The sequence below is a fragment of the Perognathus longimembris genome, chromosome 19 (assembly GCF_023159225.1).
Source record: "Perognathus longimembris pacificus isolate PPM17 chromosome 19, ASM2315922v1, whole genome shotgun sequence".
NCBI lineage: Eukaryota > Metazoa > Chordata > Mammalia > Rodentia > Heteromyidae > Perognathus > Perognathus longimembris.
The window spans coordinates 6,949,723-6,976,090 of record NC_063179.1 but is presented as its reverse complement, the minus strand read 5'-3'; the positions used below and the strand labels follow the sequence as shown (position 1 = coordinate 6,976,090).

Below are 26,368 nucleotides of genomic sequence, written 5' to 3'. Positions count from 1 at the left end.
TAAAACGAATACAAATAACTATACAAATAACTAGAGCAATGTGATTGGCTCATTTTTTAAAAAAAAAGTAATATAATATAACTGGACAGACTTTCTTGTACTTTCACTTTCTCTACAGCAATGTAGAAGACAATATATATTATGTAAAGTTGTATTTAATAACAGAAAGCAATGGAAGTGCTCAATAATAATAATCACTGAATAATAAAACTATGCTAATGGAAATTAGGACGTATTAGGCAAATAAGTAACGTGACACTGAAGATTTCCTTATGTGAAAATGGCAAATATATAGTTTATAAAATATTGGGTTACAATGTGATTGCAACTATATAATGAATTTGTAGGTGGGCAAAAATGAATAACATGGAAAATGCTATGAAGTATTATAGCATGAGGGGCATTGCAGCTCTCTTGAAAAATTTAGTGATTGGAAGAAAAATAGGGAAGAACTCACATTTCAGATAGTGTGTAGGGATTTCACAAGGGCTTTTATTAATAAAAACATCTAAGGAACTTTTCACTTAAATTCTGATTTTAAATTATGCACCATTAAACAATCTGTTGAGTAGTAAACGGGCAGTATTAATTTAGAATTATGGTTTACATGTGTTTGAGTAGCTCTGGTTCTGTTTAGATCTTCCTATAGTAAAGCTTTTGTTTGGGATGTATTAATAGAAGGAAGAAAGTTGCTGATCTTGCTCAGTGGTGCAGTCTAACTGATAGCATTTTATGCTATCTAGGATGAGAATTCATCTTGAGAAGTTTTTGAGTTTCTTAGCACATCTTGGATGATACCGTTTTCATTTGAACAGCTTCTTTTAGTACAGATTGACACGCAGTTTACTCGTGAGGCTTGTGGCAACCATTTTATTTTGAACAACAAAAAATGAACATGTTAATTGATGCAAATTAATAAAGACTTGTTAGCAAATTCCTGTGTTTCCATTGTTATTTATTAGAAAGCAAGAAAATTGCCCTAAGCATCTAGAAAAAAATAGACTTTCAAAAATGTACTTTTATCAAATAAGATGCGAATGGACAATTCACATAACTGTGGTGCACACCTGTTAATATGTACGTGGTGGTCTCAGAGAATCAAAGTAGAAAAGAACACCGTTAGAACAACTAGAAACTGTAAGGGATGAATTCAACCAGGAATGCTTCCTCTTGAGGCCTGCTTAGCAGCACCTCCTGCTGAGGGGCCCTGAGCTTTCTCCTGAAAGGTAGGCAAAGAGAGATGAATTGGTTAAATTTGCAGGGTGACAGAGTGCCTGACTACTTTGTGTGTGAGAAAATCAACTGCAACCATTGCTGAGTGATAGAGGAACTGTTTTTTTTTTTTCTTTTTTCACATGGTTCTCAGTACTCATTTATTGAAGCTTTATCTTCCATCTCCTGCCTGTCAGGCATTCTGCTGCACAGTGGCATAATGGTGAAAATAGCACTGCCATGGTGCCTGATCTCACAGAATTTATCTCAGCAGAGTAGATGCAGAAAACAAGCAATCCTTCAGGTATGTCATTACTTGGAATTCTCAGCTTCAGAGCATACAACATGACATACATAAGATGTATAGAAAATGGTGTCAAGACCGTGAGTTAAGCACTACGGAGGCAGATACTGGAGTTCACGAGTATAAGAGTAACAGGACAACAGTATTCTAGATGGGTCACAGATGAGCAGGCATGCTGCTATTTATCTTTATTTTTATTCTGTAGTTCTGGGGATTAAACCTAGTGTTTTAGCCATACTAGGAACTGATGTAGCAATAGCCGCACCCCCAGGAACCACGTATTTTAACTAAGGACACCGCATGTAAGCACAGTGGTATTCCTGGGAGTTAGTGCTGCTGCTGCCGCATAGCCTTGTCTGTCTTTTCTCTCATCCTCTCTTTACTTTCTGTCTCTGATAGCTGCACACTTTCTGCAGAAAGGGCCCTTCTGGAACTGAGACAAAAGGGAAAGATTTGCTTCCTATAGAATTGTCCTTCTGTGCATTGGACACACCCTCTTCACTGATGCCTCCATCTTCTCTGAACTTTCTTTTCAGGGAGCTTAGGCAAACACTGAATCAACTCTGCAAAATCGAGAGCCTATGTCCTCCAGAGGACTAAGAAGAGCCCCGGCTAGGTGTCTGTGAGCAGCTGCTCTCCCCTGGATGCTGTGTGCCTGCAGAGGTCTAATTGGATTAGGCCACGAGGATGGCAGTTCTGAGCAGATGACACAAATGTCATTTAGAGCTGAAGGAGAAAGGGAAACAGTTCATAACCACAAGACTTGGTGACTTTTTTCTATTCCCTAAGGGAGAAGGTGAACTTGGGGTGTAAAGGAAGAATGACGGGGCAGGCTGGCCTGGAGCAGAGGGATTCAAGAATTTAATTTTTTTTTTGGTAGGTTGTGGGGCTTGAATTTTAGGCTTTGGTGCTATCCCTCTTCTTGCTCAAGGCTAATGATCTGCCATTCTGAGATACAGCTCCACTTCCAGTTTTCTGGTGGTTAATTGGATAAGAGTCTCAAAGACTTTCCTGTCCAGGCTGGCTTTGAACTGAAACTCTCAGATCTCAGCCTCCCGAGTAGCCAGGATTATAGCCATGAACTTCAGGCATGCAGCCTAAGATCTTTCTCAATGATGGACCATATGCTGTTTCTGGGCCATTGGAATGATGAATGTTGAATGCTATTTGCAATGGAAAAATTACACAATAAAGAACTCATTATATGGAGATGTGATGAGACAACCACTGATTTGATAGTTAAGTGGCTTCTCAGAATTTACCCTCTAGTAAAATGCATTCAGTACCAATTATGTCATTATCAATAAATTTTTTGCTTCAAGTTTTAGTATTATATAAGACTAGACATATGAATGTAAAAGGGGAATATAGTTTCTGAAAGTTCATTAACTAAAAACTTTGGCAATGATAAAAATAATACAAAATATGGTTGAATATTTTTCTCTTTAGACAACAACTCCCCCATCAAATCTGCAATGCATTGTTTTTTGCACTGAATAGCCTTAATGAGCTATGCAATTGTTTATGCAGTTTTGATAATTTTATCTTGCCAGTACTGGGAGTGGCTTTTAAAGTTGTGTTATATATCTAATTACTGTTGGTCAGTAGTCCCTGCCAGGGCATTGGAATAATTCCTCTTAAGTGTGGAGAAATGATGCATTTATATGGGTCCTATCTCCAATAAACTACTCAGAAAAAAAGAGAGGTGGTGCTATGGACCAAGTGGTAGAGCACTAACTAGCCTTGGGCAGAAAAGCTCAAGGCAGCACCTAGGCCCTGTCAAACCCCAGGATGGGCGTGCACATGCACTCACCCCCCCATCCTCCCCTTCCCCCCAAGTTTGTGAAACCTCATGGGTATAGAAAAAGCTGGGCTTGATGCTGTGTGGCTGTCGTCCCAGGTACGACAAGAGGCATAAACATGAGGATTACAGTCTGAGTCCTACGCTGGGCAAAAAAATTGAGAATCTACCTAGGAAATTACCAGAGCAAAAAGGGCTGGAGCCCTTCAAGCAAGAGCCTGCCTAGCAAGCGTGAAGTCCTAAGTTCAAACTCAAATACTTCTATAACTAAAAGATTTCCTTATCCCCTGGATTACGGAATTTTCAAATGCCAACAGTATTGTGGCTCAACATAATGCCTTAAAGGATTTCATTTCCTCAAAGTCCTATCAGCAACTTTCTCAGACACATCCAAAACCTAGTATGCATCTGGCTAATAAGTGTGCCTTCCACACCCTCTTCGTGCCTGGCTAATGAGTATGCCTTCTACACCCTCTTCCTGCCTTCTCTGATTTAGGACTCCATTTAGTTTTTCCAAAGCTCTGGATTTATAGGCACGCTTAATTGGTTCCAAGTTTTAGTTTATGTTGGGTGGGTTTAGAGCCAAGATTGGGAGCCTTGTCCTCTCTGTAATTTGCAAGCCAAATTGTATTTTTCATTGGGCAATACATTATTGCTCCTCACTGTGCATCTTGTGAGTACAGCCAGCATGATGCTTTGCTCTGTTCTGGTAATGTTTTATGATTACCATAATACCTTTCTTCATTTATTTCTTCACTTAGGCTAATAGGCACAGCACTCACACCAAGTCCAATGCAAAACAGATTTACTTGGAAAGCCAATTACGTTTTCCTCAATACTTTGTGCAAGACTCAGTTTTAATAAGGCCACATAGACTATTCATTCTGACTAGTTGAGAAAGTAGAAAGATTAAAAGTGATGAAAGACACCAAAGAGACTGCCTGAAAAGTCACAGATTGGAGTGATTGATGAAGGATTGCGAATCACAACCTGTGCTGCAGCTGATACTGAGCACCCCTTCTCAGCAGAGAGCAGTTTTATGTTCCTTCACTCCTGACCTTCACTTGCTCAGTGCAATCAGACATGATGCATCCTTTATACTTTATGTAAGTATTTAAAGCAAATCCCAGGACACCTGTAGCAAAGGAGCTTATAAAACATCTTAATATTTGATCATTTAAAAATATTTGCCTGTATTAATGAAACTTTTTGCTATTCTAACAAACAGTGAAAATGGTTTGAGTTTTTTTCGGGAACATCACCAGTTGCTATCACTCGCATTTCGCGTGCACAGATGCATTATTCATATGCACTGATACTACAGGTATCCAAGTGGTACAAAATGAAGGGCTTTGAAAAAATATGATCAGGGTAAGCTGAATCCTATTTTTTAGAAAAATATTTTGGTTATCTTAGAAATCAGAAATTTGAGCATTAAGTCAAAAATGTCAGTAAAGTACCTGTTTTTACTTTAGCTTACTTTGGTTTATTTTTGTTTGCTTTTTCTAACCAATTTTTGCTATGCTAAAAGTCTTATCAATAGTCTTCTGCAAAATAAAAGCAGAATACATTATCTGACTCATTATTAGTGCATATAAGATGATTTTTTTTTTTTGGCAGTCCTGGGGCTTGGACTCAGGGCCTGAGCACTGTCCCTGGCTTCTTTTTGCTCAAGGCTAGCACTCTGCCACTTGAGCCACAGCGCCACTTCTGGCCGTTTTCTATATATGTGGTGCTGGGGAATCAAACCCAGGGCTTCATGTATAGGAGGCAAGCACTCTAGCCACTAGGCCATATCCCCAGCCCCCTAGTGCATATAAGATGAGAATTTCACTTTACGGATGAACTTGACCTCAGTGTGGAGTGGTTAGATATGTTGCCACTCCTTATATCGATCTCTACCTTTATCTCTCTCTCTCTCTCTCTCTCTCTCTCTCTCATCCATCTTTTAAATTCCCTCATGCATGAGGACAAAGCATAGAAGACTTTCCCATACTCAATATGTTACAGAGTCTCTGTCTCTCTACTGGGAGATCACACTTGTCCATGAAGGCGGGCGCAGGAAGCACAGAAGCCTTTCTGACACTCACCCCATAGACAGCGTCTCCCTCCACTGTGAGTTCTTACGTGTCTTTGAAGGTTGGAGGGGGAACCATGCAAAAGTTTCCCACACTCTTCTCTTTATCTTTCCAGAGGCTCACTCCACTGTGAGTGTTACATGTCCATAAAAGGAGAAGGAAGAAGCATGGAAGGCTTTCCCATGCTTGTCATATATAGTCTTTCCCCAAGGTGAGTTCCCAGATGTCTGTTGAGGTAGGATGAGGAGACATGAAGATGTTCTTACATTCCTTACATTGACCTTTGCGTGTGAGTTCTCACATGCCTACAGACATATAGGAGCAAGAATGAGACTTTCTCACACTCATCACATGTACAGTGTCTCTCTGTCCATAGTGAGTGCTTACAAGTCTGAAGGTAGGAGGATGAAGCTTGGAAGATTTTTCTCATTCTACCTTACATTTACAGAATCTCTCTCCACTGTGAGTTCTCTCACATCCTTAAATGGAGGAGACTTTCCCACACTTAACACATATACAAAGTCTTTCTGAAATATGAATTCCCACATATCTGTGAAAGTTGGAGGAGGAAGCATGGAAGATTTTCCATTCTTAACGAATAAAGAGAGTATCTGTCCCCCGTCAGTTTTTCTTACATGTAGGTATGAGATGCTGGGGAAGGCTTTCCTGTTTTAAAATTTATAATTACTCCCATCTCATGCTTGTTTTCTTATTCATCTTTTTTCAATATACTTTTGGATCATTCCTAATGCTGTTATATTTCCCCATGATGTCCCATATTCTGTCATTTTTATAATCTTGCCATAAATTTTAACATAAGCTTTTTCTTTTTAACCTAATTTTAGCTTTTTAGTTTTGCCTTTATTTTCTTATTTCCATTTTGAACAATCTTTTGTTTTCAGGACCAAAATATAAGAACTTTCAATGAATATATTTAATAACAATACTTATATATAATATTTAATATTTATATTTAATAATCTTTTATTTTATTTTTAAACTACTTATTGATTTTTTTTTTCCAGTCCTGGGCCTTGGACTCAGGGCCTGAGCACTGTCCCTGGCTTCTTTTTGCTCAAGGCTAGCACTCTGCCACTTGAGCCATAGCGCCACTTCTGGCCGTTTTCTGTATATGTGGTGCTGGGGAATCGAACCCAGGGCCTCATGTATACAAGGCAAGCTCTCTCGCCACTAGGCCATATCCCCAGCCCCTACTTATTGATTTTTTAATCTTCCCACTTGTACTCACAAAGCTGCATATTTATACTGTATTACCTACATTTTTCTTTCAAAGATATTTGTCAGTTATTATCTTTTCTAAGGTAAAAAACCACAAAATATCATGCTAATTCCCATGTAAGATTCAATTTCAAAGAGCACAATTTCTGTTTTCCCCTTCATTTCCCATGAAAGACTGATGAGTATTTTTCTTTTGCAAATTAGAAACGTAGGTAGTAAGGTTACATACCCTGGTCACTCAACCTTTTCTTTTTCTCTCCCTTCATCTCTCTTCACACATTTAATTAGCATTTATTAGTGGTATAAAGGAGTTTCATCCTGGTATTTCTGTAGACACATACAATGTACTCCAATTAAACCCAATCATTCTATCATTTCCCCTTATTTCCCTCCTTCTTTCTTGGAAGAACATCATAATAAAGTTTCATTATTCTACTTTGATACATGTGTGTCAAATACTCCAACCATTTTGATTCCCCTCCAAGTATCTGCTCATGTCATAGACCCCTTTCTTACTGGCATTCATCTCCAAATAGGATGTTTTGTATCCTTTCCTTTAGGTTTAAGGGCTACGTTATACATATAGGATAGAAAAATGTAGCATATGACTTTTTCTATCTGGCTTATTTCACTTAGCATCATGATCTCTAACTCCACCCAATTTTTTGCATCTGATGTAATTTCATTCCTTTTATGATTGATAATATATGGTTGTGTATACACACCACATTTTCTTTGTCTATTCATCAATTGATGGGCACTTAGGTTGTAAGATACACATTTCTTCATGTATATCTTAACCACTTTACCTCTGAAAAATGTTCATTTGTCTGTTTATTAATTAGACTACTTAACTCTTTGGTGTTTAATTTTTAGAGCTCTGAAAATTAGTCCTTTATCTGATGAATAACTTGCAAGGCCCTTTTTCCCTTTAAAAAGTTTCTTTTAAAAAGCATGTTTTTGCCTTTGGTCTCATGTGAATTTAAGAATTGTAGAATGTTAAATTCCAGCTAGGGCTAGCTACAATAACAAAACTTCCAAAGATTTTGAACAGGAAAAGTATCTTAGTACAAGCAAAAATAAAGCAGAAGGGACAATAAAGAAAACTCAACCCTTTATTTGTCAACTCTGTACTTACAGTTTAGGATACCAAAAGTATATTGATCTGCCTTATTGTAAAATATGCTATAGAGCCATCTACTATGTCCTAATTCTCCAGATAGCACATGGTGTGTGAGAGGAAGCACAAGGGATCTGCTCCCCGGAAGTCTCCCAATCCCAGGGGCTCTGAGTGTAATCTTCATGCTAGTCAGTCATTTACTGTCAGCTGTATGGTCCTCCTTAGAAACAACATTTCTATCTATACCTCTATACCCTTCCTTCCTCTCTCTTTTTCTTTCTTTTTTCTCTTTCTTTCTTTCTTTCTTTCTTTCTTTCTTTCTTTCTTTCTTTCTTTCTTTCTTTCTTTCTGTCTATTTATCTATCTACCAATCAACTATCTCTATCATCTATCTATCTATCTATCTATCTATCTATCTATCTATCTATCTATCTATCTCCTATGCATCTATCTATATCCTGGTACATTTTGTGGAACTAGCAAAGGGATCAACTGGTTGCTTGAATATAGATTAATGAAATGACTTTGTCTTTGTAGAACAATTGTAAAAGTGTGCAATAAAACCAGGATACAAGTATAATGCTTGCCCTCTGTGTTTGTCCATCTTCTATAGACAAAAGTACTGACAGAAAATGTTTTCAAGAAAGTAAAAACCTACTTTCTGTCTATAAACAGGGTTATGAGAATTCTGCAATTTTTCTGTCACTACATAACCTTAGGGCTACTTATATAATTTCTCACAATGTGCTTTTAGGCTTGTCTCTGTTGTGAAATAGCTGTTCTCCAAACTCTATCAGTATCACTTTTTCCTCAAACCTCCATTCTAAATAGCATCAGTGAGTTCACCTTGTGATGTTTATTACTGATGACAATACTTCTCTCACCTGAGTGTGGTGGTACCCACCTGCCACCCCATCTGTGGGATAAGAAATATAAATAGAAGGAGGATGACTGAGGTTTGCCCCAGAAAAATGTGAGGTCCTAGCTCAAAAAATAATCAGAGCAAAACAGATTGGAGGTTTGTCTTTAGTAGTAGAATACTTTCTCTGGAAAATGCATAGTCACGATTTTAAGTTGAACTACTAAATTTTTTTTCTTAAAAATCGCCATCATATTAAATTAGATGTTATAACCATGATATCTCATTTATATTCCAGAAAAGCCACGTGTGGCATAAATTATTTTAATTTTACATATGAGAAAATTGACATTTAAAACAATTAATTAAATTGAGCCAAATTTACAGAGCAAGTAAACAATGTAGAGCACCTGGATGTAGAATTTATATTTTTTCCCTCTACAGGTCCGCAATTCAATTCCAGCTCTCAATTGTTAATCTTAATTGGTGTTTATTTGCTTATTTAACTTGGAGACAAATACTTTCAGTTGCTTTCAGGTCAGAGAGCTCTGGTTGCTCATTTCTTCACTGTAGTACCAGGGTCTGAACTCAGGGACTCATACTTGCTCCATTGGTGTTCTACCACCTGGACCGGCCTTCCAGTCTGGCTCTTTGCTGGTTATTTTTGAGAGCAAGTTTTGTGGACATTTTAGCCAGCCTTTCTTTGGCTTTTCTGGATACCATCCCTGACTAGTTAGGATTACAGCCATGGATCATTGGTGCTTGGCTGACTTTTTATTCAAATAAAATTATAAGATTTCTTTACTAAAGTATTATGTTGATTCCATTCTCTGTGAGCTGGGCTCCAATGTCTGGCATATGTTGCAGTGGTTTGCTGTTGAAGTGACACATTGTGGCAATTCTGTGGTCCTAACACTACCAGTCCTATGTGAGGATTGTATTTATGGTTTGTATGTTTTATCTATTTGTTTAGAGGTTTGGTAGAACCTGTTTTATGAGTTCTGTTTCCCTGGCAGTATGTAATCCCTACTTAAAGGATTTATTCCCTCTTACCATTGTCTTTTAGCTTAGTTGTGTGGGAATAGCTCCAGAATCAGCTTAAGCCATTTATTGGACTAAATTATATAATTTAGCTATCTGGCTTGATAGAATTTCATGTTTGATGAGTAGACATATGTATGGCTTAGAGACTGTTTTGATAGTTTTTGTGTTTTGTGACTTTTTAAAAAAAAACATACATTCAGCTGGGGATAAGTAGGTAGGGAACTATCTTTATTGACCCCTTAGAAAAGTAATTTTCAACATAAATTCAATCTCTAGACCATTATGGATGTGTATGATTTTATTTTTAAACTTTATCATCTCCTAGAAAATTCCCATTGGTCAGAATAGCTTGTTTATCATTCAGAGTTTTATCAAATATACCCATTAAGCCTCTTGAACAAATAAGGCTGTGATTCATTGATACACTGGGAGTCCCTCAAAAAAGGGACCTATGTATTTATCTTTATCTAACATGTGACACCACTTACTAAATATTAAGACAAAAACTGTGTATATCGACTATTTTATAATTCTTACAACTACCAACTATTGATACTTTAGCATGTCCATTATATGGACTTGTTCAAGGTCAGGTTGATAGTAAATGAAAGCCTCTGTTTAAATATTATGAATCTAAAAACTATTATATGTCTGGCTTCCATATTATTCCCTATAGTTGGGGGCTTGACACAAGCCGTCTTAAAAGAACTCAATCATTATGGGGTTCACCTTTTACTCCAGCTCTCCGGAAGCTAAAAGTAGGAGGATCACAATTTGAGGTGATTGGGAACTACATAATGAATGTCTATCTAACAAAAAAATAGTCAAGATAGTGGCTTGATCCGAGGATATGAGGGAAAAAGCTGCCTGTGACCCTCACATAGAATTGGGAAGACAAGGCATTGTGTAGTGCACAGGGGAGAGCAGAAGGGTGGAAATACGAAAGACTGGCCACATTGTTTTCCTCACTGGAGTCATGGACAGTGACTGCCCTAGGAGCAAGAAGTTTTTAATTAACTGTAGCAACAACCCCAGGTCCACCTGTGCAGGACATCACAATCACCACCGAGACTCAGGAGCCAACACGTAACACCGTTCCTTGCCTTAGTTCTGTCTGAATAAACTAATAGATTCTAAAGTTGCACAAGAAGAAATTTTTTTAAAAAGTCTGCTTTGTTTCAATTTCTTAGAGATAAATCTGTTTGCAGAACCAGACTGCTGTTTTATTGCACATGACTTTGCTAAATTTCAATCTCAGAATCCACTCAATCACAGGCAGTGCTTAATAACGGCTCCTCAAGAAACGATGAGGGACTTAGGAACATAGAGAGAGAGGAAATGGTTTCCAGCAAAAAAACAAAACAAAACAAAAAACAACCAAAACACACCTACACACACAAACATGACATATAGACAAGAAAATGACCACAAAGAGATGAAATCTGGAGTGAGCCAGAACTTGAAAGTGAGCTGGGGAATGAGACAGTGTTCTGCAAGCACCTGCAAAGGCAGGGAACAGGACGGTGGACAGGGCACATGTCCGCATGCGACGTGTGGATGGAGGTCCCTGTGGAATAGTCACTCCCTGGCAGGGATGTCAGCCCTCTGCATTTCAGCCACATTCAGCGACACAAGTACCTTTGTGCTGCTTCCTCCTTGAGAGAGGATACACCACTCTACGTTATTTTCTAAGCAGGAATGATGGTCCCTCTTCATTTATTTATTTCCCTTCATTACTTATTCAAGCTATTTATGCTTTTGCTCATCCGCATTCTCGCACAGATTGCAATGCTATTCAAGTTAATTTTCATAAATAAATGATTTCAACAATGGATTAAGTATAAACTAGTTGACATAATTGTGCACCCATTTTGGTAAATACAGAATGTGATGTTAGGTATTTTATGCTAACATAAGCTCTTGGTTTCTCTGATCATGGAGGGTTTTGGAATAATAATAACCTGCATCTTCTTCAACAACCCAAGGTTCCTTTAAATGACATGAACTTCAAAGGAGGGTGATTGAAGGAAAATAAAAAGGATTCTTAGATGTAATCCTGCATAGGATACAACAATGTAGAAAACACATTCATGACTTCCTTTCTTAATGAACACTATTTTCATTTCTTTGAGTAATTCATTTTTTTTCTGCCTTGGGTTTTCAGGAAAGTCACAAATCAGTAAGACTGAATATAGTCATTTAAAGAATTTCAACAAGTGAAGATTTGTAAGTCTTCCAGTCACATAACTCAAAATAATTTTGGCATCAAAGATCATTCCAAAGCTGAAATGATGTATTTCAAAGATGTGTTGCATGGAGACAATTTCTGATTATTGTCTTTCCTTTTTCATTCTCTTCTTTTATTTCCTCTTTGATTTCTCTTCTTGTGCTCCTCTCTTCTTGTATTCCTCTCCTCTCCTCCCCTAAAAGATTTAAACTTTCAAGATTTTCAGTTCCAATAATCTCCTGGAGACAGTGCTTCCCCTGTCCCCCCCCCCCCCCCAAATAGTCCAACAAAAACCCTTGGCAGGCTTTCCTGGCCTTGCTCCCACAATATCCTCGTGTGTCAGCAGCCAGAAGGACAGGATAGAACTTGGTTATGGTAAAGTAAGTGAAGTAAGCCAGACCCAAAGAAACATAGACTGAATAGTTTCCCTCATTGGTAATAATTAGGACATGTCTAAGGCAGCCCTTATAATAGCTCAATAGCTGTGTACATATGATCACATAAGACGATACTAAGCAAAATGAACTCCTAGTTAAGAAAACAAATGGCTTATCATTGTTGTTGCTATTTTCAACATACTATGTGAAATTATTCCTTTTTCTTTTGTCTTTCTTCCTTATGGTTTAACCCTGGTTGTCAATGTATTTTATTTTGGTACCCTGGGTCCTGTATATATGCTTATCTGAATTAGGGAAGGGAAGGGGAACACCAGAATGGTGAGACAAAGGGTAAAAGGTGAACCTATGCAACAGCAATACTTACAGGACAATTTATTGTAAGCCAACTGCACAAATCAGGGGGTGGGAGAAATTAAAGAGAGGGAAGGTGGGAGAAAAATGAGGGAGGAGTTAACAAGTTTGACAAGAAATGTACTCACTACTTTACATATGTAACTGTAACCCCTCTGGACATCACCTTGACAATAAAATTTAAAAAAAAAACAACACCTGAAGGCATGGACTGAGCTACAGGAAGGCATTCTTCTGGAAAGTTTTGGAAGTATTCTCTTTCTAATGAAAGAAGGAAAGTTTCCATAAGCCTCCCCATCGGTGAACTATTGGGGTTTTTACTGGCTGTAGTGCTTATGTTTCAAGACCAGAGCAGCCATCAAGAGCCAGGACACGTAGAGGTACAACGTATCTCAATCTCAGAGCTGCAGTGAATTGTGGCAGTGTAGAGGGAGTCTTCATAGTGCTCTCTCTCTCTCTCCCTCCTCCCTCCCTCCCTTCCTTACTCCTCCCTCCCTCTCTCCCTCCCTCTCTCCCTCCCTCCCTCCCTCCCTCCCTCTCTCTCTCTCTCTCTCTCTCTCTTTCTTTCTTTCTTTCTTTCTTTCCTTTTTCTTTCTTTCTTTGGGCTAACTGTGTTTCTGGCAGCCTCCCCCAAATACAGGATGCCAATAACCATGAGCCTCCCCTTCCTCCATTCTTCTCAGCTCTGCGGAACACTCATGTGGCAGCATTTGGATAACTAAGGATATTTTGGTTTTATATTCATATCTTTATCCATTTCAGATGAACTAAAAATAGATATATGAGTAATTTTAAAAATCAATTCTAACAGATAAGTATAGGCTGGGGCAAAGACATTCCCTTTAGGTATTTTAAGACAAAAGGAGACTGAGACTATTAGGTAGGTATCTTGTGAAGCAAACTGCACTGGGTATCTGTCCCCTTACCTTCTTGACCTTAGGCTAATGGTACTGGTTTCTCATCTAAGAAGGAAAGACATCATTGTGGTTTGCAGGGTTATCCTAAAGACTTAAAGAGACTATTTAGCATTCATTAACAATCTGGCAATGTGTTAAGTCTAATGACTGCACAGAATTGCTCTCACAAGTCACCATATCCAAACTCAATTATGGGAAACAATTTAGCATAGCTTATTCATATTAATGAAATATTCCCAACATTTGTTCTAACTACCCAAGAGCCATGTCCATGAGTTTCAAGGATTAATGGAAAACAAATAACTTGATGAGACTATAAGTGCCTGGCTCACTGTAGAAGTTTCTCAAATGGAAGTTATGCTAAAATATAGTCAAGACCAATGGAAACAGGTTGTGAAAAATGTGTCATGTGATCAGCAATACATGCTTTGGCTGTACTCTGTAGAAGTATTAGTTTTAAAACTTTAAATAGTTACATGGAAGATTTTGTATAATCCATAAAGTTCATGTGAAGAATCATATTTTGTTTTTATAAGTTTACTTTTAGAGTGCAGTGTATTGAACCCAGACACTGGTGAATGCTGGGTAAGCAATGTATCACTCAACCCTCATTCCTATTTCTTCTTCTTCATCATCATCATCATCATCATCATCATCATCATCATCATCATCATTACTATTATTATTTTGCCTATTTTCAACAATCTGTGAGTGAGTTTGTGTCTACTACATCTACCTTTTTATCCTGAAAGGTACACATAGCCCAAGAAGTAGGAATTTTTGAGTGTTTGAAAAGCAGGGTTGGGAGCAAGTCTCGGATCCCAGGCCTGCTAGGCAAGTGTTGCCCGCTGAGATACTTCTCCAGGCTTTCTGTAGTTTTTAGTGACTGGTCAGAGGTCTCCAAGGTCTCCAGGCACTCAGGCTCTTCCCTGGAAGGGAATCCCTAGTGCTTAGATTGTTGTCAATTAAATTAATTCTACACAAATTAACATGTTTAAGGCAAAAGTATTGGGGTCTGTAGAATTACATGAATGATTCTGTGGTCATGTTACATGAAACTAACACTGTTTAGCTGGCATCTCTCCTCCTTGCTGGCTTGGAAACAGCTCTGTCTTATAGTGACAGTACAGGTTGGGAAGGCCTCATGGCCAGAACTCTAGGCCAGTGCTACTTGCTGAGAACAACCTCTGACCTACAACCTGTAAGAAAACAATGCTCATATTCTTACAGCTTCAATAAAATCATGTCTTCTATCACTTGAGAGAGTTTGGAATCAGATCTTGGCCCGGCTGAGCCTAGACACTACAACCCCCCTACAAGTACCTTGATGTTTATGCTTGTGAGACCGGGTAACTGAGGCACCAGCTAAGACTTGCTTGAACTCCTAAGGATAGAACCTGTACATATTACCTATAGAAAGCACGCACAGTGATTAAGTGAGATTCTAGGTTGCTGAATGTGCTTTTATATTATCACGTCCGTTGTGGGGCTGGAAACTCAGGTGCTGGATGCTGTTCCTGAGCTTTTTCCCTCAAGGCTAGTGCTCTGCCACTTTGAGTGGCAGTGGTACTTATAGTTTTCTGGTGGTTAATTGGAGATAAGAGTCTCATGGACTTTTCTTCCTGGGGTGGCCTTTCCTGCCTGAGCTGGCTTTGAACTGAGATCCTCAGATCTCAGCCACCTGAGTTACTAGGATTACAGGTGCAAGCCATTGGTGTCTGGCACACACACACACACACACACACACACACACACACACACACACACGCCTAACCAAATTTGTCTCCTGACCATATGCTGCACCATTAGCATTTGGTATTACAAAAAACTTGAGAAGGTACCAATAGTAAGTCACCATTTAAAGACCAAGGATATGGTTTCAAGTGGGGAGGCACTGGCCTGGGATGTAGGTCCTGGGATTCAGACCCAACTCTTAAATTTTACAACTTAAACATGTAAAGTCTAATCAAGATCAATTTTGCATTCTGGTGTAGGCCTACATTCTCTTATAGGCTTTAGAAGCACAGCCTTAAGAGTTGTAACATTATTACCTCGTTAACTGTTAAATAAACCTGTTGTTTTCTTTGGGCTTCCTGATGTTCCTAAGTGCCTAGCTGGGATTAGAAAGGTCTGATTTCATGAGTGTGGAGAACACATTAGCACCACAGTAGAAGCCAGCAGATTCATTTACATAATATTTTTAAACTCTCATCTGTTTTGTTAAGCTGGGGGAATCTATCAGCAGGAAGAAGACAATTTAGACGCAGCCTGTTAAGCATAAATAGATTTTCTCATTCATTACTGTATTAAAGGCATGTGCTATTTTATTTCTAAACCAAAAAGTTTTCAGTGTTTGGCTTTCATACCTCCCATATTCATACAACTAATCAACCAACCAAACAGATCAGAAGAAACAAGAGAGGAAGAAACAAAGAAAGAAAGCAAGGGAAGGAATGGAAGAAAGAAAGAAGGAAAGGAAATTAATCTACAGGGGTCACAAAAGAAATTAAAAATAAATCTAGTTAAGCTTACCACTTTTTAAAAAAAATCATGCAATAGGAAGAACCTTTATTGCCTTCTGTGTTATATATTTGTGTAAAATATCCTTTCCAGTAGGTGTCAGCAAAGTAAACTCAACAGTAGTCACGAGGAGCTTCTTATGCTTTATAACCATTTTTAGATAAGTTATAAGAATTCTTTTTTTTAGGTTTAATGCCTTAAAATAAATGTTTAATATAATATGGAGTTTCAGGAAATGACAGGTGATAATTGTTTTAATCAGTGTGTCTATTTCTGCAAACCTTTTATTCCCTCCAGCCCCGGGGCTGGAACCCAGAGCCTCATCTGTGCTGGGCCGGTGCTCTTCCACTCAGTTATCCCCAACCTTCACTTCAGAAATCCTTACACAGACTGTGACTTTCCTCTATCATTGTGAAAAAGGAAATTTCCATGTGAGTATAACTAAAATACTTATCTTAACATTGTCAGGTAGGCAAATGAGATCCAAACCTGAGGAAAGAAGGAAGGCTGTCAAATGGACACTGGAATAGCTTTCCTAGCGCATGGGAAGGTTCTAGGAATGCCTCAGGAGGTAGCTGAAGCGTTCCGTCTCAGACAGGTAGGGGAAGCAGAATGCTCTGACAGCCTCTCAGGAAGCTCCTGCAAGTCACCGTTTCCTTCTTGGCGTGCTACTACTTAGGTCACATTATGTCTTTGTTAAGCAATACAGAATTTCGGGCTGGGAATATGGCCTAGTGGCAAGAGTGCATGCCTCGTATACATGAAGCCCTGGGTTCGATTCCTCAGCACCATACATATAGAAAAGGCCAGAAGTGGTGCTGTGGCTTAAGTGGCAGAGTGCTAACCTTGAGCAAAAAGAAGCAAGCCCCAGGACTGGCAAAAAAAAAAAAAAAGAAAGAAAGAAAGAAAGAAAGAATTTCTGGGATTTGTCCAAGACTTAATTGAATAGACTTTTTAGGACAGAGTCCCATTATCTTTGTTCATACTGGGCCTGGGCGCTGTCCTTGAACTTCTTTTGCTCAAAGCTAGTGCTCTACCACTTGAACCACAGGGCCATTTCTGGATTTTTCTGAGTAGTTTATTGGAGGTAAGAGCCTCACACACTTTCCTGCCCTGGCTGGCTTTGAACTGCAATTTTCAGCTCTCAGCCTCCTGAGTAGCTAGGCTGACAGCCATGGGCCACCAGTGCCTGGCAAGTACTCTTACTTATAAAATCACAAATGTCATAGTGGAACTCAATCGAGAGTGACTCAAGTTTACCTTTGCTATGGAAGCTTTATTCACTCAATAGGGTGTACCTGGAAAGGCGTCCTGCCAATTACAAGACATCTGCACTGAACCTAAAACTCAGACTTCATCATACATTCTCACCTAAGTTTCCTTGATAATTCAGGGTAAGAAAGTTGAAAATGGAAAATTAAATAATCCCTGGAGATGAAATTAATCAAGGCTAACAGGGACAGGGACTACAACATTATCATCACTAATCTCAAAATCCAAATAACAACAAAATGTTGGAATCAGATATAACACCTTAAGTAAAATATTTTAAGCTATAAGCTGAACATACAAGAGTGCAAGACTTAAATAAGGCCTTTGCCCTCATTGCATCTGGATCTTAGATTCAGTTAGTTCTCAAGCTCTGTTGCCAGTAACAGATCTGCCTTTGAATAAACTGGTGTGGCCGCAGTATCCTGTATTTCATGTTTAACCTAAAAGATCCCTGTGGGTCAAAGCCAATAATAAATAATTTCAGATGTATTAATTTTCTAGATTCCAAATATTTGGTTAAATGTAGCAGTATAACCTTTCATATGTATGTGTATTCATATGTATTTATAACCATGGATTAACTTCCACTGTACACTAAACTTTAATCTATACTTAATTTTTCCCAAATGTCCTTAATTTTTACTAAGTCAACACATAAAAACATAGATTCTGTATTTACTCCAATTATAAAGCCATGAGATTACCATATCCATTTCAACATTATAAGTAGTTTACACATTATAATGCCTAATGACCAAAAACATTATGACTTACAATAAAATTAGCTGGGTTCTAAGCATTTCTGTGACAGTACACAAATAAGAAAATATTGTATTTTCTTGACATAAAAGTTTAAGTCATACTTTCCTCTCAAATGGTTCTTCCCAATTTAATTTGAGAATCAATTTAAAGAGTCATTTTCTATCCAGGTGTACACTTCTTCTTAACCCACATGTGGGGATCAGATACCTGAAGGAGTTGGGATCTTAGGAATACAGCCAGGGCACATCACAGTCCACACAGAAAACGTTTTGGCACACAGCCCAAACATACACAGGTTGGTCTTTCAATCCCACCTGACATCCAGAACAAAACCTTTCTCCTTTATATTCTTCTAGAGGAATTTCTTGAAAAGCATCCAAAGGAAATAAATGGCAATAAGACTGTGCCAAATGGGGAGCAGACACCAAAGTGAGACCCCATATTTTTCATTCAACCAGAAGCTCACTGTACTTTGCCCAACACTGTGGGCAGAAATAGCCTCTCCATGCAAGCCCAGGTGCAGTGCTGTTATCCAAATGCGCCATGCTGAAAGAAAGTTTTGCATCTTGACCTGACAAAGAAGCAATGGCGTGCTGAGGAAATCCCATCTGAATTAGTGAGTGTTCAGAATTTGAGCTGGCAGGAGGACTAACATGATGTGTTAGCAATTCTGTGTAATGGCTTTCATCTAAAATAACATGGTATGTGCTGCCAGTTTCTCAAGCAAGAACGGTGCAAACCGAGCCTCTGCGGACAATGCAATGACAGACACTCTCATTTTAGCTGCCTTGATGGTCTTGATTAGATCATAAATATTAGATGGGTCACACGTTGTGAGGATGCTAAAGATGACTACTTCGATGCCCGGGCATGTGTTTTAGAGATTGCATAGCCATACGTAAGGAATTATAGGGAGATGGCTCCCCATGGCAGGTCAGATCTACAGCTTTCTTCACAGATGTTATGGGTTTCCTGAGGGTTCAATCCATTTTCAGCTCTTTTATGCTTGGTCGCAATTACTCCAATCTGATGGATGGGATTTTGGTCAAAATATTCTACTAAGTATTCCAACAACTTGAAAGTATGTGTCAGTCTGTTAGGCTTTCCATCTTGGTCTTCCATTGTTCTTGGTCCATCCACTACCACCTAAAGGTGGCACATCATTCCAAGTTGAACTTGTCCATGGCACTCAAATACGCTCTTCCTCTTTGCCTTAAAGAGAATATCTTCTATTGTAGCTTTAAGAGAGCCAGTTTCATCTTCTTTAAGAATTTCCCACGTTCTCTCCTGGCTTCCTTTCCATCGCTTTGCTCTTTCTTGTTCTTCATCCATGTTTTTTTTTTTTTTTTAAAAGTACACATTATGCAACACTAGTCTGGGATGGAAGTTTCAGTATCCACTTCACAGGTGCCTCAGCCTGAAATCCTAGCCTGCTCAGGACTGCAGTTCGAGGCCAGGGAAGGCAGCAAAGTCCATGAGATACTGATCTCCAACTCACCAGCGAAAAGCTGGAAATGGAGCTGTGGCTCAAGCGCTAGAGATCCAGCCTTAAGCAAAAACGTTCAGGGACTGAGGCCAGGCTGAGTTCAAGGAGGACAGACAGACAGACAGACAGACACACACACACACATACAGACACACCTCTGCTGATCTATTTCTTGGAATCCAAGGCCTAGAAATCTCCATTTCCCAGAGGGCCGGCCCTGGCTCTCGGGTTACAGGTGCTGGGGATGTACAGCATCTCCTCAACCCTCTCCCTGCCACACGCGACAGTGAGAGAGACCAGGTTCATCATGGTCCCGAGGTTTCGGCCCAGAAATCCCTGAGACTCAGAGCTGGCCACCACATGAATGGAGGGAGGGCGAAGGACGACCCCGGGCCCCACGGTGGAGCCCAGGGCGCACTCCTCATGCGCGCTCAGCCTGCGGGCTTCTTCGTGGTTCCTCCTCCCCTCTGGCAGCCAGGAGAGCTCAGCCTGGCTTCCAAACCCTCCACAGTCCTGCGTCCCTGGCCTGTCAGCAGGGACCCAGACACAACGACCAGAATTCCTCTTTTTAGAGAGCAAGACTCTAATAAAACGTGGAAAATGCAAACCTCCTGATCCCAAAATACTTTCTGCAGCCCTTTCTTTTCTACAACATGAAACAAAACGTCAATTCTGAAATACTCAACAGAAAACAGTAGAGTCCCAGGGCTTCGAATAACACCGAAACTGGTGATCGAGTGTAGTTGAGTAGCAAAAGCAAAAGGTATTATATGTTTGCAGAATCTAAGACATATGTGGGCATATGTATAAACCTCAGTAAAACACATATTTATGTGCAATATGTAGGTACACGGTAATAAAGATAAGATTTGTTTGAATAGCAGTTGTATTGTGAAGGGAGAATAAGATTAAAAAAAAGCCAGCTTTTGAAAAAGGTCGCAGCCTAGAACAAATCATGTTAAGTGAGGTAAGCTAAGCTCAGAGAGACAGACAGTACATGTTTTTCTCTCACATGCTGAAGCTAGATCTAAAATACACTCGTTCATAATAAATTATACAGGTCTCTAGGGATTCACAGACACTGGAGACCAAAGGAAGATACTCTTAGGAGAGGAACAGAAAGGCACAAGGCCTATGTGCATCTGATAGAACAAAATAATATTTATAGAAATGGACTCCAGGAAATGGAAACGAGGTTTTTCTTTGTTGCTGTTTTTGTTTTCTTTTCTTTTTGTCTTGTTTGTTCATTTATATGTGTTTGGCAGTGTAAGAGGAAGCACAAACATGGAGGAACTAAGAGTGAACAAATGCAGCAGTGGTACTCAGTAAACACTAGGTTGAAAATGAACTATGCAACTTGTGGGCAGGGATGGGAGGGGAAAAACTGTGTGAGAGAGGGAAGGGGTGACATTGTCTGAAAAGAAAAATATTCATTATCTGACTTACGTAACTGTAATCCTCTGCACATCACTTCTACAAAAACAATTACAAAGAAAAAAAAAGGTCGCAGATGTAGATAAACTATCGAAATTGTAGTATAAGTTACAACTCCTGTTATTCCAGGTCATTAAGACCCATCTGCTTCAAGGAAATGCTGCAGATCAATGGATCCAATAAGATTTATGATGTTACATTTTACATTTTCAATTTCAGATTCCTGACTCTTACTGAAGCAAATTCTCACCATTTAGAGTCCACTGTTTCTTGCTTCTTCTGTCATATGACTTCTTTCTGCCTCAAAACTGCACAAATACTACTTACAGAACTCCTCTCTTCTGAGATGTCATACTACTTCTGGGAGTGCTTTGTCCTTCTTCCTTTCGGCAAGTCATAGAAGTAACTGCCCCAGGTGTGCCCCTGGCTGTCTTGGAATTAGGGCATCAATACGTCAACCTTCCTGTGCAAACACCACTCCTAAGGAGCGATGACGCTGTCTGTGCCCCCTCCTTTCCATTACCTGTGATGAGTCACTATTCGGACTGCTATGATCATGGACTGTTTTGTTCATTTAAAACTTATTGTGAAAATAAAAACAAACACATGCACTTCTGTATGCTTCTTTTGTTCGATAATATGTCTGTAAGTTGCCTTGATTTCCATGTGTCGTTATAGTTCATTTATTCTTTCTGATGTGTGGCATGCCACTGTATGACTATACCACCGTTTATCTAGACATCATCATCAGCCTATTAGGTTGTTTTCAGCTCAGTACTATTATAAATAATGCATTGTGAATGCTTGTGGGCAGTCTTTTGGTGCATATGCATGCAATACCTTAGTTGTATCCTTAGGCATAGAATCAATGGCTCTGTATTTGTTCGACTTTATTGTTAGAGCAAAACATTTTTCAAGGCATTTATATATTAATATTTTGAGAAGCATTATATAAGGCAGTAAATCTTCTCTCTTTCATCACATTAAGTTAAAATTACTTACATTTGGGCCCTGTCTCACAACAATTAAATTAGAATCTTTGTGGGTGGAGATCAGATTCCTCATTCTTTGATGATTCCTAGATTATCTTAATGTGCAGATTGGTTTCATAATCACTAATTTAAAGAGGTTCTGGGAACGGAAGCACTGTGCAACAAAGGAGATTTGTACATGACAGAGAAAGTAATTTAAACACTCAAAAAAGATTCAACCTCGAGCTGCAATCCAGTCAATATCCCAATGATGTGGAGAATCATTTCAGAGTTAACACCCAAGTGTCTTTAGAGTGTGTGTGTGTGTGTGTGTGTGTGTGTGTGTGTGTGACTGCCTCTTCTGTCTCTTGTGGATTATCTTTCTCTAAATGATTTGTAGGAAAGCTCTGAGGTTTATTTTATAGATTTATCACATAGCTTACATGATCTTTGGTGGGGCTATGACTTGGGTGTACCAGAGAGGCATAAAAAAAAAAAACCAAACCCACACGTTCTACTCGAGACTTACTACAAATTACTCTGTTTTCTTCCTCCTTTATTCTTCACCTCAATCTTTCTTTTCCTGGTAGATTTGTCTTCCATCTCTCCTCTTTTACCTACAAGAGCCAAATGAATGATTGGCCACTGACATTGCTCCCAACCAAACTGATTTTTCTCATAGCAGCTAGAGTTATCTTTCTAAATCGGGACTGGCTTCATCTTGGTCCCCGCTGTATTTAGAACAATTTAGTAGCTCCCTGCAATTCTTAGGAGACATGAGAAAGCACTTATCCTGCCATGTAAAATCATTCCTTCCTTCTACCGGTGTTCTCCTCCATCTGATCTCTCCAAATCTGCTCCTTGGCACTCTGCAATTTGTAGTCATAAATCTATTTCTGGTTGGCAGGCCTGCTCTCTTGATTCTGTTGCTTTTCGTTTGGTTTTGGTTGAAGGATTTACTTCTTCCTTTCACATTCCTTGATCTTGCTAATCCCTATTAACTCTGAGAATTTTAGTAAAGTTCCCACTTCTCTCCCCCCACACCCCCCCCCCCCAGTTCAATTCTTGAATTCTTATAGTTTCTTAACCTGTTCTGAGTTGTGAGTTGAAAGTAAAGGACTATATTTGTTAGGTTCACAGTATCTAGCATTGCATAAATGGATAAGAATTTACATTAATGATGACTAAAGGGTCTGGGAATATGGCCTAGTGGTAGGGTGTTTGCCTTGTATACAAGAAGCCTGGGTTCTATTCCTCAGCACCACATACATAGAATAAACAAGAAGTGGCACTGTGGCTCAAGTGGTAGAGGGCTAGCCTTGAGCAAAAAAGAAGCCAGGGACAGTGCTCAGGCCTGAGTTCAAGCTCCAGGACTGGCAAACAAAACAAAACAAAGCACCCAAAAAACAACCCCAAACCCCACAAACAAACAAAAAAATGATAACTCAATATTTTTTGTGTAAACTTTGTTTAGAAGGAAAATGGAACTCCTTGACTGAGAGGCCATGTTTCAATGTGATGCTTTCTCAGATGCCAGTATTTTCAGCATCCTGTTATTTCATTTGTCAAGGTCCCCTCTTCACGAGGTCTTCTTTCTTTTCCAACACCCCTGCATTTAGAGAAGCTATAGGACTAACAAACACAGCAATGTGTTTTTGCATTGTCTGGCAGGAGCAGAACGAGGGACAACAATTCTCTGCTTTCAGGATTTCCTAAGCAATGAAGAAGCCCTAGTGGCCTGCCATGCTCGGGGTGGGCTTTATGTCTTTTCATTGTGGGGATTTGGGGCTCATGGGTTTCTCTGAGAAATGTCATTCCATTACATGACAATGTGCCCCAAATGTGACTGGCTCTGCTCTCTGATGATGACATTAAGGACTGTTTTGTCGATAAGTCTTGTGCCTATGCAAGTATGTGTGTCATATACTTGCACAATTGCAGTTTACCATAAACTTGCTAGAATTCAATCTAAAACTTTTAGAGGCATATGTCCGAAGAGAATATCAAATACTTTCAATTTCAATTCACTTCTTATCGATTCCCTCTAATTGTTCCTGGCAGTGTCTACAGTTTTCCTAGATCAAAACTTCCCAAAGGATTTCCTGTGGAAACAAGTCTTGCAAGAGACTCCTCTCAATGAAGCTCTTCTGTGTTCAGTAAGTTTGAAGGCTGTGTCCTATCCCCTGCCCCCCAGCACACTGTAAATCAGATGGTATGGGCTCTGCGATGTGTGCACAGACAACCACTTAAGTCAGTGTTTCCTGTACATATTTAACCACAAGACACTTTTTATTTATTTTTATTTTTTTCTTATTTATTGTCAAAGTGATGTACAGAGAGGTTACAGTTTCATACGTTAGGCCTTGGGTACATTTCTTGTACTGTTTGTTACCTCCTCCTTCATTCCCCCCTTCCCCCTCCTCCTTTCCCTCTCCCCCCATGAGTTGTTTAGTTACACCAAATGGTTTGGCAAGTATTGTTTTTGGAGTTGTTTGTCTTTTTATCTGTTGTCTCTTGATTTTGATATGCTCTTTCACTTCCCTAGTTCTAATACCAGTATATACAGTTTCCAGTGTACTCGGATAAGGTACAGTGATAGTGCAGGTACAACCACAGGAAGGGGATACAAGAGGATCATCAACAATAAAAGCTACGGTTTCACATGGCATGTTGAAAGTAATTACAACAGTGATATAACAGTCATTTCTATAATATGGAGTTCATTTCACTTAGCATCATCTTATGCATTCATAAGGGCATAGCTATTAGGCTCTTGTGATCCTCTGCTGTGACTAGCCTAAACCTTTGCTAATTATTCCCTAGGAGGGAGGCCATAGAGTCCATATTTCTTTGGGCCTGGCTCACTTTACTTAGTATAATTTTTTCCAAGTCCTTCCATTTCCGTACAAATGGGGCAATGTCATTCTTTCTGATAGAGGCATAAAATTCCATTGTGTATACGTACCACATTTTCCTGATCCATTTGTCTACTGAGGGGTATCTGGGTTGGTTCCATATTTTAGCTATGACAAATTGTGCAGCGATGAACATTGTTGTGCTGGTGGCTTTAGTGTGTTCTTTTTTGTGGTCTTTTGGGTAGATGCCCAAAAGTGGGGCTGCTGTGTCATAGGGGAGTTCTATGTTTAGCCTTCTGAGGAATCTCCATACTGCTTGCCAGAGTGGCTGAACCAGTTTACATTCCCACCAACAATGAAGTAGGGTTCTTTTGGCCACATCCCCTCCAACATTTATTATTGTTAGTTTTCTTGATAAAGGACATTTTTACTGGTGTGAGGTGGAATCTCAATGTTGTTTTGATTTGCATTTCTTTTATGGCCAGTGATGTAGAGCACTTTTTCATATATCTATTGGCCATTCTCATTTCCTTATCAGAGATGTCTCTTTTATAAGTTTTTAACCCACTTGTTGAGGGGGCTGTTGGTTCTTTGAGGTTTTGTTTTGGATGAATTTAGTTTTTTTAGTTCTGCATATGTTTTAGATATGAGGCCTTTATCCATTGTATGGCCGGTAAAGACACAAGACACTTTTTTTTTTTTCAAATTTTATTATCAAACTGATGTACAGAGAGGCTACAGTTTCATACATTAGGCATTGGATACATTTCTTGTACTGTTTGTAACCTTGTCCCTCATACCCCCTCTCTCCTCCCCCTTTCCCTTTCCCCCCCTGAGGTGTTCAGTTCACTTACACCAAACAGTTTTGCAAGTACTGCTTTTGTAGTTGTTTGTCTTTTTTTTACCCTTTGTCTCTCAATTTTGGTATTCCCTTTCAATTTCCTACTTCTAATACCAGTGTACACGGTTTCCAATATACTCAGATAAGATTAGAGAGATAGTGTAGGTACAACCACAGGAAGGTGATACAAGAGCATCATCAATAATAGAAGCTACAGATACACATGGGACGTTGAAAGTGGTTACAACTGTGATATAACAATCATTTCCATAACATGGAGTTCATTTCACTTAGCATCATCTTATGTGTTCATAAGGGTATAGCTATTGGGCTCTTGTGATGCTCTGCTATGACTTGCCTAAACCTGTACTAATTATTCCCAATAAGGGAGACCATAGAGTCCATGTTACTTTGGGACTGGCTCACTTCACTTAGTATAATTTTTTTCCAAGTCCTTCCATTTCCTTACAAATGGGGCAATGTCATTCTTTCTGATAGACGCATAAAATTCCATTGAGTATATGTACTACATTTTTCTGATCCATTCGTCTACTGAGGGGCATCTGGGTTGGTTCCAGATTCTAGCTATGACAAATTGTGCTGCGATGAACATTGTTGTGCTGGTGGCATTACTGTGATTTTGTTTGTGGTCTTTTGGATAGATACCCAAAAGTGGG

General features: G+C 39.2%; 1 long non-coding RNA gene and 1 pseudogene across 1 annotated transcript; one reads left to right on the top strand and one right to left on the bottom strand.

The window, feature by feature from the left end:
• The first annotated feature begins 1,250 nt into the window (after positions 1 to 1,250).
• Positions 1,251 to 17,827, top strand: LOC125367533. Its single transcript, XR_007214104.1, has 3 exons — positions 1,251 to 1,262; positions 6,851 to 6,854; positions 17,644 to 17,827. It is a non-coding gene; the product is annotated as an uncharacterized LOC125367533 (long non-coding RNA).
• A 476-nt stretch (positions 17,828 to 18,303) lies between these two features.
• Positions 18,304 to 19,436, bottom strand: LOC125367532 (annotated as a pseudogene).
• Positions 19,437 to 26,368: the final 6,932 nt, after the last annotated feature.